We start from the raw sequence: 11,656 nt of genomic DNA, 5'->3' as shown, positions 1-11,656 counted from the left end.
CAAGCGAGAAGATTCTTTTCTAAAATCGACTAAGGTACGCATTTGAATAACTTATATCTTTAAATTTATAATTTGATAATTTTTTCAACACATTATAAGTTCTTTTCCATTAAATTCGATCTCCACTATTTCATTACTTAAATAAAATTTTATTAATATTAACATACATACATACATACATACATACATACATACATATATATATATATATAATAATTAATATTCAATACTTCATTATACTTAAAATTGAATTACAATATACATACATACATACATACATACATACATACATACATACATACATACATACATACATACATACATACATACATACATACATACATACATACATACATACATACATATATATATATATATATATATATATATATACATATAAATATTTAACAACTTCATTATATAAAAATCAAATTTCAAAACATAACATATTTTTCATTACACATTACATTATACCATACACTGCAATGAAAATAAATCATAGACTGTTGCGACTATAGCGTTGTCCCATATAGGAGGCCTGCCACGACAATGGCCACCATGCAACCTTTAATGGCTGTTAGTGGATCCACTGTCATGGATAGTGACTTCCAGGGGTGGGGTGGAATGTGACTGCCCGCCCCCTCCCCAAATCATATTAATTTTTATTTTTTTTAATAATGTTTTTATAAAATGTTTTCATTCTACGCGATTTAGATTTTAAAATGTTTTTTGACTGCGATTAATATTCAATTTTTCAATATAGATATGTATGTATGTATGTATGTATGTATATGTATATATATATACACGTAGATTTTTCTTTTTAAGCACAACAACATTTTAATAATAAACACACACACACACATGTATATATAAATGTATATATGTGTGTGTGTGTGTGGATATAAATAGGTACATTTCTATCAATACACAATTTTTAAAAAGGGTTTCCAATTTTAAGAATTTTCTATAACACTTTTGTTCTCTAAATTTACTCATTAATTTTTCTAATAGGTTTAACTATAAATTTTAATTTAGAATTCTTTGTTAAAATACAAACTCTTGTCTAGTCAAATCTTTGATTCTATTACAATTTGAACCCAAACCCGATTTAAAACTAATTTCTTTCCTAATTGGAACTAGGGTTTTCTATTGTTTTCTTCTCAGCCAATTAAACATACATATCTAGATTCCAATTTCAAGATTAAAGATTCATTCATGGAGTATATTTAAACACATATAATAGACATGATGAAGACAAGAAGAGAAAGAGTGTAAATGAAATATGCAAAAATCACGAGTGCACCTGGACACTGATGCTAATTTTCCATCTCTTAGAAGTCCATAGAGAATCCCTTCCTTCTCCAACATTTGCAATTCCTCCAAGATCTAAACCAACTACCCCACGTGACTAAGAGTGCTTGTAGAATCATATGAGCATGTTGAAGCATAAGAGCTTTTTGAATGCATCTCCACTTGTCCAAACACACTTGGAGAGCCTCTATTTAAAGGCCTCTAAGATGCATCTAGCATGTGTCTAGAAAGAACTAGGAGATAAGCATGACAACTAAGCACACAACTTCCATGATAAGAAGATAGACATGATGAGGTCTCTAGAAGGTTGTAGACACCATGTGCTCAAATAATATGCTAACTCCTAAGTGTAGACAACATGTGCATACTTAGAGTGCAAGCTTTTGTATTGTCTACATGACAACTCTCGTGAATTTGCAAACTCCTAAATATGAAAATAATGCACATTAATTTATTTAATATTCACTTTACTCTTTTCAATTTAATTTATTAATTTTAAATCTTATGCACTCACTTTAATATCTCCACTTGTTTTATCTTAATATATTTATATTTTAATCACATGCACACATCATGCAACTTATAATCTTTTCCACTTTCACATTTATTTGTGAAACTTAATTGCTAAAATATTTATTAACTTAAGTAAATATTATCACATTCCAACTTTTAAAATTATAACTTTTATCTTCAAATTTAATTATTTTATTTAATTAATTTCTTAATTAATTAAATAAAATAAATATTAAAATACCATATTAATTTTCCATTAAATTAAACCATTAATTAAATCTTTCAATTAGGCTTAATTAATAGAAAATACACTAAAGACTCATAAAATAAAATACAAAAAACCCACTACAACAAAACACATACAAAATCAAACCAAAAGGGTTAATATCATGAATTATGTCATCTAACACATTTAGAGGGTACTCAACTCAAATACTTGTCTTAATTTCCAATTAGGAAAAATGGCTTAAAGGGTTGAGATTTAGACTTGAGAATTTATCTCCCCTCTCTTATCATTGAGATAATGTGATAGGGTACACTCATCCTGGCAATTCAGGGAAGTCAATACCCGGTACCTGCAACCTACGTAAAACCCACACATGTACAAGCATAATATATACTAAGCTAAATAGACAATGGCAAGAAGTGGAGGTGACTACAACTCCCTTCCTTAACCACATCAGAAATGCCATCCAAGAACAAACACACACACCATACACATGCAAGTATGGGCTAAGTATCCATAATAAAACACACGTGATAATAAACCATCTAACTAATCAATAACTGAAAAATAATTTAATAATCATCATGCATAGATGAAATGTAGAGTCTAAGTAATCTAATCACATATCAACTAAATCCATAGCACAATATCAGATAGTCTCAACACAATGCTACTAACCATCAACATAAAACTAGCACTAAAAGAGTTCGACAATGATAACCAAAAATGCAACCTAGGGGCAAGCACTACAAACGAGAGTGAGATACTACCACTTTATACTGATCCAAAAATTTGTAGAGGAAGACCCACCCTTCCTTGGTTATTGCAAACCGGTGGGCTACTATGCAAGTGGGAAAAATTGATCTTGTTCCCCTTTTGTGCAAAAAGGCTTCTTCCACTCCTCCCAACTGCCACAAAAATTCAGCCACTCCTACCTTTAAGGGAACTTGGTAAGGTAGTACATGGGGTGTCCCTTTGAATCCATAAAATCTAATGACAGTTGAAACTAAATAAGGGATGATATCTCCCCAATTATGTGAAACTTTTAGACTATGGGGTTTGTCCATAGGCCTAATAAGATGCATTAGTGCCTTAAGAATTTCGGGATTGTCACTCAATATGAGGCATCTCAGTTTGGAGGCAAAGTGCCTATAAAATCTAACAAAATTAGTATTTTCTGCCTCCCCAATCATAACTACACTCCATAATTGAACTGGCAGTGCTTCTCCCTTTTGTTCTCTATTCAGAATGATTTCTTTACCAAAGTATGTAACACCTTTAAATAGAAACATATGCATTAACAAGGAGTATTGGCCCCAAACCTTCTCCACCTTGCCCTTTGTAGTCCCCACCAATCCACTATGAATCTCATTAGCTAGGTAGGAAGAAAAATTAAAAATTATTTCTACAAAGAATGAGGAGATTTGAGTGATCATATACATAAAACTCATAGGGATAAAGTCTTCTTCATGCTCTCCAAAAACTCTACATAGGGTCCTATATATTTCTACTGCCTTGGCATTAAAGCATGATTTCTTGAAAGGTTCTTTAGAGGAGGATGTTATTTCTGGTAGGGTTCCAATTCTACCAATGTGGGCCTTCAGTGCACCTTGTCTAACTACATCCTTCTTTGACATATATTCTTTTTATAATTCTGTCAAATCAATGGGCACATGATACCTAGTGAGAGGTCCCATATGGAAAACTTCCCTAATCTCTTTTGGACTGATGGTGATTAAAATTTCACCATCTACTCTTCTCACTACCCTAGTGGCTTGATCATAACTCTTCACCATGGTGTCAAGGAGGTCATAATCCATAAACACACTGGGACCAACTAGCTTTCCTAGGTCAAAATTCCATATATTGGCATGTGGGGCATACAATTTCCTTTCTGCAAACCACTTCTTGAACAAATTTAAACCAATTTGCAAGGTTTGAGCATCTTAGAGCCAATTACCCTTGTCATACAATCCATCAGCTATTCTCAACCTAGGGTTTAATGAGGTCAACCTTTTAACTTGCACTATTTCTATATTAGAGTTAGGCAGCAACTCAAGCAAGTCATCATGTACATTTCTATCCAAATAATTTACTAGACCTAAAAATCCCTTCTTTGGAGGCATCTTTGATTATGCTTTGTAGAAATGAAACACCTATAGATATTATAGTAGCTTTGCTTACTTGAATTTCATTCTTGTTTTCCTCTGTATTCCTATAGATTTTTTTTGTAAACAAACTACTTCTAAGGTTTGGCAAACTTTAGCACGATTTTCTTCAATAATTGCTTCTGCTCAGGAATAGCTCAAAATATTTGCACACATAAGGTGAAACTAATGAAATATTCTATATTATACTCTATTTTTCCTCACATGAAAAGCTTTCATGTCTAATTAATACATAGAGTGGCACCATATTTTGCATTGAAATCTACATCATCGATCTTTAAAAATTCTATGATCATGGGATATGGAGAAAGAAAACTAGGTGTTGCACTTGACAAGTTGGTTAATCAATCTAATGAAAATTACCCATGTACATAGCTTTTTCCTTGATGGTGCTTATGTCTGGACCCATCAGTGACTGAGAACACATGTCAACAAGTTGCTACTTTTCTATACATAAAGAATGAGCATCTTGCCATAACAAAGCAGCGACAACCATCAATTTGATCTTGATCTTGCAGATGATATGTTACTATACAACTTAGAAAGATAGTGGTGGGCCCTCCTTCACTACCTCGCTATACGTATTGCCCTAGAAACTCTTCATGGTGAGACAATGACGTCCATTGATTTGAGATTAAATCAAAGGTGGAGAAAATACATGAAGTTTCTTGAAAGGTGGTGGGCCCCATACTTGCTATGTCACTTAGTTTAAACAACTTGCAACTTTCCAAAGCTAGATAGCAAGGACTATTGATTTTTCTTTGCTCTGACGATCAGGATCTCTTGTACACTTGATTAGTGGGGCATGGGTCCAGAGTATTGATGACATAGGAGATTTTGCACTGCAGGTACCCAACAAGACTTTACTTCAGTCCTAGTCATCATCCACATTACTAGAAGTCACACCAGTAGTTGATTTTACATGCCTCGCTACTTTTCTAATGGTGAGATGCTAGAATTTTTTGATAGCAAGCTAGTGAGCTCTGGCAATTTTAATAAATCTTAGTACTATAAAATACCAAGACCCATCAAATTGCTATTGCTCCTACCAACTACTTCTGACAACAATTGTTATTACTGATCATGTCACCTGAAAAAATCATGGTTTCTGATAAATTTCGATGCCACCGTGCCTTTGATTTTGTGGCACCTCACTACTTCGCTAACAGTAAGATGTAGACTTTTTTTGATAGTGAGGTAGCAAGACATCGAAAAAACTATCATTCTGATGTTGACTTTTGACTTCTTTCATTAGGTCCCTTTTTTCATTCTGACAACACTTTCCAAGTTTCTGTGACTAAATGATCAAAGAGAAAAAACATCTCCAATTGTCATGTTTCATTTTGCGGTCCCATTTTATAACTTTCCAGCACTCACTACCTCGCTATACATAAAGAGTGCCCATGTTTTCATAGCGAGGAAATGACAATGGTTGATCTAATTAGATTGAGCAGCTGAGAAATTTGAAAGGAAAAAGTAGCTCGGGGGCACGGAGGATAAAATACAATAGAATATTTGTACTATTTGAAAATTTAAACATTTCATGCTCGAAAAATTATGAATGGACTAAAACGTAGGGTTCTCACAAAATTTTCAAAGGCTAACAAAAGAATGACTTAGCTAGAAACCCATTTATCAATTTATGGAGACAATCTAAAATTTCTATATCTAGGCAAAGGATTTCTACCATACAAAAATTCAGACCAACACATTGGGCTTATCTCCTACTAAACACCTCAACAAATTGTGCAAACTCCTATTCACTACTTATGTTTGTCCATCAGTCTATGGATGATGTGTAAAATTGAACTTCAATTTTGCCTTCAACTTCTTCCACAAATTCCTCTAAAAATACCCAAAAAAATTAGTATCTCTATTAGAAACAATATTTTTCTGGAGACCATGTAGCCTCACCACCTCTCTGAAGAACAAATCTATAATATGCACCTCATCATGAGTCTTGTGGCATAGAATGAAATGTGCCATCTTGGAAAACCTATCAGCCACTACAAATACAGAGTCATTACCCTATTTATTTCCATGGTAATCCAAGAACAAAATCCATACTTATATCCTCCCATGGATTTGATGCAATAGGAAATGTCTGATAGAGTTCAATATTATGACTAAATCCTTTGGTTGTTTAACATACTTGACAACTCTGCACAAACTTCTTCACATCCTATGGAAATTGAGGCCAAAAATAATGTTCTCTAATAATGACAATGGTATTATCTTGACCAAAGTGTCATACCATCCCTCCACTTTGCTTCTCCTTGATCTAGTTTTCCCTCACAGAACTCCTTGGAATACACAATTGACTTCCCTTGAACAACATCCTATCCTAAATCATATAATCTAGCCACCTAATCCTATCTAGAGTAATAGGTTCTTTACAAGATTTCCAAGCCTCTACAAAGTTAAGTCCTCAGGGTACAGATTCTTGAGTTCATCAAACCTAACCACTTCAACTTGCATTGCTTCCAACAACAACTATCTCCTACTTAATACATCTACAACCCTATTAGACCTTCCACTTTTATGTTTTAATACAAATTTATACCTTTGTATGAACTCTACCAATTGCAAATGTCTTTGATTAAATTTACCTTGTCTATTTATGTATTGCAATGCATGGTGATCAGTATACAAGACAAATTCTTTTGAAAACAAATAATGCCTCCATTTCTTTAAGGCCTGAGCTATTGCATAGAACTCCTGATCATAAATAGAGTACTTCTTCTTTGCATCATTTAATTTTTCACTAAAGTATGTAATACATTTACCTTCTTGGCTCAGTATAGCCCTAATAACATTGCCACTAGCATCACAATCCACATGGAATATGTTGTTGAAATTAGGAAGTGCCAACACAAGTTGCTCTGTCACCTTCTACTTCAACAATTTGAAACTCCTTGCAACTCTTGTAGTCCACTTGAACTCTTATCTATCCCCCCTCATTGTTTCAGTTGGGGATACACATATGCTACTAAAATTCCTAATGAACATCCTATAAAAACTAGCTAGATGATGGAATTACCTCACCTTAGTGGCAAATCTTGGAGTAGGTCATTCCAAGATGACCTTCACCTTCTCTGGCTCCATTTTGAGACCCTCGATTGATACAAAAAACCCCAAATAGACTAACTCCTTTTTGACAAAGCTACACTTCTTCAAATTAATCAACAATTTATTGCCCCTCAACCTTTCAAGGATACTATGAATATGTAATAAATGCTCATCAAAAGATTTACTAAAAATCAAAATATCATCCAGATAGACAATAAAATTTTTTCCCAAAAATTTATTTAGTACCTCATTCATGAGCTGCATGACTAACCACTCATATAGACCCTCCTTGGTCTTGAATGTAGTGTTCCACTCATCTCCCTCTTGTATTTGTATCTAGTGATAGCCACTCTTGAGATCTACCTTTGTGAAGTACTGAGGTCCACTCAAACAATCCATAAGATCATCCATTCTTGGGAAAGGAAATTGATACTTGATGGTTATTCTATTTATAGCCTAGGAATTTGTACACATTCTCCACTCTCCATCCTTCTTTGTTGCTAGCACTGTATTTACTACACATGGAATTAGGCTCTCTCAAATTAAACCTTTCCTCAATTTCTCCTAAAATTGTCTATTTAGCTCCTCAGTCTCAGTAGGAGTCATCCTATGAGAAGCCTTGTTAGGAAAACTAGCTCCAGGGACAATATCTATTTGATGACTGATTTGCCTTACTGGTGGCAACCCTTCTAGAACATTATCAGAGATGACATATCCATACTCACTTTATAGAACTGAATCTTCAAGTGGAATCTCACTACTACCTTCCTTATCTTTTCTAGGAATTAAAGCATAACACACCTATTGATGTTTAATGCCATCCAGAAATTACTTCCATCAACAAGACATACCCTAGCTCTACTACATACATTTTTAACCTCATTTATCATGGGCTTAAATTTGCGGAAAACTCCATCCTTTGTTAGAGAGTATGTATTTGCATGACAATCATGTATAACATACCTATAAAACTACCACAACCTTCCCAATAATAAATGGTAAGCATCCATTGGGATGATGCCACAGAGAGCCTCATCATGGTAACTCCTAATTTTGAACTTTACCAAATATTTCTCACTAACCAAGACCTTATGATCATCCTACACCCAAGAAATTTGATATGGCTAGGGGTGTTTCTCCCTCTTGAGCTTTATCTTTGAGATCATCTCCTCTGACACCGAGTTGTCAGCACTTCCACCATCAATAATCACATCAAAATATTTACCCTCATAGTTGCACCTAAACAAAACAAACTCATCCTTTGTCTAGGTTTAGTCTCACAACTCATTAAGATGTTTTCACCAACTAGAACCTCTCCTCTTTCTACATCCTCTAATTGTGATGATTGTGCATCATCATCCACATGTGCAACCCTTTCTTGACCATCATCTCTCCTATCTATCCTTCCTTGACATTGTGGACATTCAAAGGCATGATGACCTTCTTCATTACAATGAAAATAGGTACCATGGAAGCCTTCTCTTCTTGAACCTAGTCCATGTCCTCTACCTATTTCTCTCTGATCTCCAAAGATTTTATCATAGAAGTGATTAGAACCCTCATTTCTCTAGTTTTGGCTAGTACCCACATCTTCATTTTTCTTCTGGTTCTCATTTTAGCCTCCAAAAGACCTACCACTAACCCTTCCTTCTTGATTGTTCCCTCTTTTCCCTCCATAAAATTTTTTTTTAAGCTTCTCCTCAAATCACAAGAAAAATTGGTATGCTTCTTTAATGCTAGTTATAAATAAACTTAACTCCTCTTGAATGCTAGGTCTTAACCCGCTATGGTAATGAGAAACCTTCTCCTTGTTTTTTTTCACATGCCCCAAACTAATAAGGACTTGATAAAACTCCTCTATGTATTTGTAGAAATATTTTCCTGCCATCTTTAACGTATGCATCTTCTTGAACAAATCAACGTCATAATCAACAGGAATGAACTGCTTCTTTAGTTTGTCCAACATGCAATCCCATCTTGTGATATTCTCCTTTCCTCTTCTATTTCTTTCTAGCTAAATCTCTTTCCACTTGATTTTGGCATGGCCTATCATTTTTTCCTTTGCAAAATTAACCCTCTTAGGGTCCCCAATATCCTCATACTCAAAATATTCCTCTAGCTCATTGATCTAATCGATCAACTCATCTAGATTTAGATTTCTTGAAAACATGTTGACATCAATTTTAGGTCTTTTTCTAAGCTTGGAAATGGCCCTAAAAAATTTATCCTCTTCCTAGTTTAGGACTTCTCTATCTCCTTCCCCTTCCTACCCAATATTTTCTTCTTCATTTTCTTCCTCACTTTTGTCACCTACAGCAACATTCATCTCTCTATAGATCTCTTCCTATAATGCCTGGACTTGTCTCTAGATGGCTCTAACCTTAGGAGTAACAACCGCAGCCCTTTGATGCAGGAGCATCTAGAGGTATAAGAGCAATCCTCTGTCACCCAAAAAAATGTACTTAGACTTAGTTTCTGTTTCATGTCTTTACATTTTTGGATACCCGTTTGGCTCAAATAAAGGTTCCAACTCTCATAGTTCAACTATCAATGCGTTTGAAAATCCCAAAAAAATAGGAGCATGTATTTGGGTCATCATTTTGGTAAACTAGAAGGTGTGAATTGGCCAGATGAATGTAATTATGATTTAGAGCATTCCAGAAAAAGAATTAGGTCAAAAGGCCCCACGGTTTGAAAGTTATTCCAATTTTTTGAGTTTTGGAGACCTCCTAAGAATGCTTCAAAGTCAGGTTTGGGGTATTAAATGACCTCAAAAAGGGTCAAAAAATGGGGGACAAGTGAAGCTTTTCCATAGGGCTATAGAGCGCTTCAAGAGCTTTCTGAAAATGTAAACGGTTCGTCAATCGGAGCTACGGTTCAAAAGTTATGCCTCTCGAAAGTTCGGCTACCATTTCTGGATTCTTCTAGATTTTCACCGACTTCTAACATAGCTTCTGGAACCTTCTATTTTGTTGGTGGATACCTACTAGCACTTTCTAGAATGTACTCCTAGTCCTTAACCCTTTGGGGTCTATTTAAGGAGATTTCTGGCATTGTAAAAGGCAGTTGGGGAGTGGAGTTTGAGAGGAGGTGTTAAAAGGAGAAATATTCTCCAAATTTATGCTATTGTAAGCCCTTAGGGCATGTTCTGAAGTTTATTTTCTCTATACTATTTGTACTAGCTTATTTTCTCAGTTAATATAATTTCCCTTTTCTGTTGTGTCCATTCTGTTACTATGGTAAAATTAGATCCCCCCCCCTTAGTATTTTCTATTTCTAACATAAACAAAACATTAACTATGAGGAAATTGTACCAATACCATGGTTTTGGTTGAGTGTGTAGAAGTATCATCAATTGTGAGGCAGCTTGCACTAGGGTTTCAATGAAAGTTTGAAAATTCCTCCATGAAGATGGTGTGGTTGGAGAGTTGTAGATGTTACAGTTGAGGGTTTTAGAGCCCTCTAGAGACAAATGAAAGCATTGGAAGAATAGATGCACAAAGGGATTAATATTACAATAAGATATGAAAGTGGGCTGAAGGAAAAGAAGAAGAAAATGGTGAAGAAGAGGTGGTTCCAAACCAAAAAAAAGAAAGACTTTTCAAGGGCATCTCCAAGATTGGAAAAAGACCTAAGTTTGACGTTCCTACATTTTAAGGAAATCTTAACCTAGAGGAGTTGATCAATTGGATCAATAAATTGGAGGAATACTTTTAGCATAATGATATTGAGAATCCTAATAGGGTAAAGTTTGAAAAGGTGAAACTAGAGGGACATGCTAAAATCTTATGGTAAGAGATTCAACTAGAGTGAAATAGAAGAGGGAAGGGAAAAAGCACTAGATGGTATCAAATGATAGATAAATTGAAGTGACAACTCATTCTTGTGGATTATGAGCTTGACCTATTAAAGAAAATGAAAAGGTTGAAGCAAGTAGGAAGATTTACCTAGGAGGATATTAAGGAGATCTATTGAGTTCTCATTAGAACTAACCATACAGAAGATAATAAGGATAAAGTCACCTAATATATTAATGTGTTGAGGCCAAGCATTTAGGAGGAGGTGATTTTGGTCTAAATGAATAGTATTGAAAAGGCATACTATTTTCCCTAAGAGTGGAGGAAAAATTCAACAAGAAGTTTGATTAACAAGAATAGTGGAAGAGGTAGCAGTGGACGATCTTATGAAGGCCAAAATTATGTTCAAATAACAAGGATGAGGCTAGAAGTAGCAATAAGAATTAGAGGGGAAGCAACTCCAATAATTTCCATGATCAAAATAATAAAGATCAGAGAGGAATAGGAAGAGGGCAAGGATACAAAAGAGGAGGCTTCTATGGAAAATGTTTTCACTAAATAGAATAATA

This window comes from Cupressus sempervirens, chromosome 11 (genome assembly GCF_028749045.1).
Source record: "Cupressus sempervirens isolate cs-2001-9-10 chromosome 11, ASM2874904v1, whole genome shotgun sequence".
NCBI lineage: Eukaryota > Viridiplantae > Streptophyta > Pinopsida > Cupressales > Cupressaceae > Cupressus > Cupressus sempervirens.
This window is presented reverse-complemented; position numbering follows the sequence as displayed.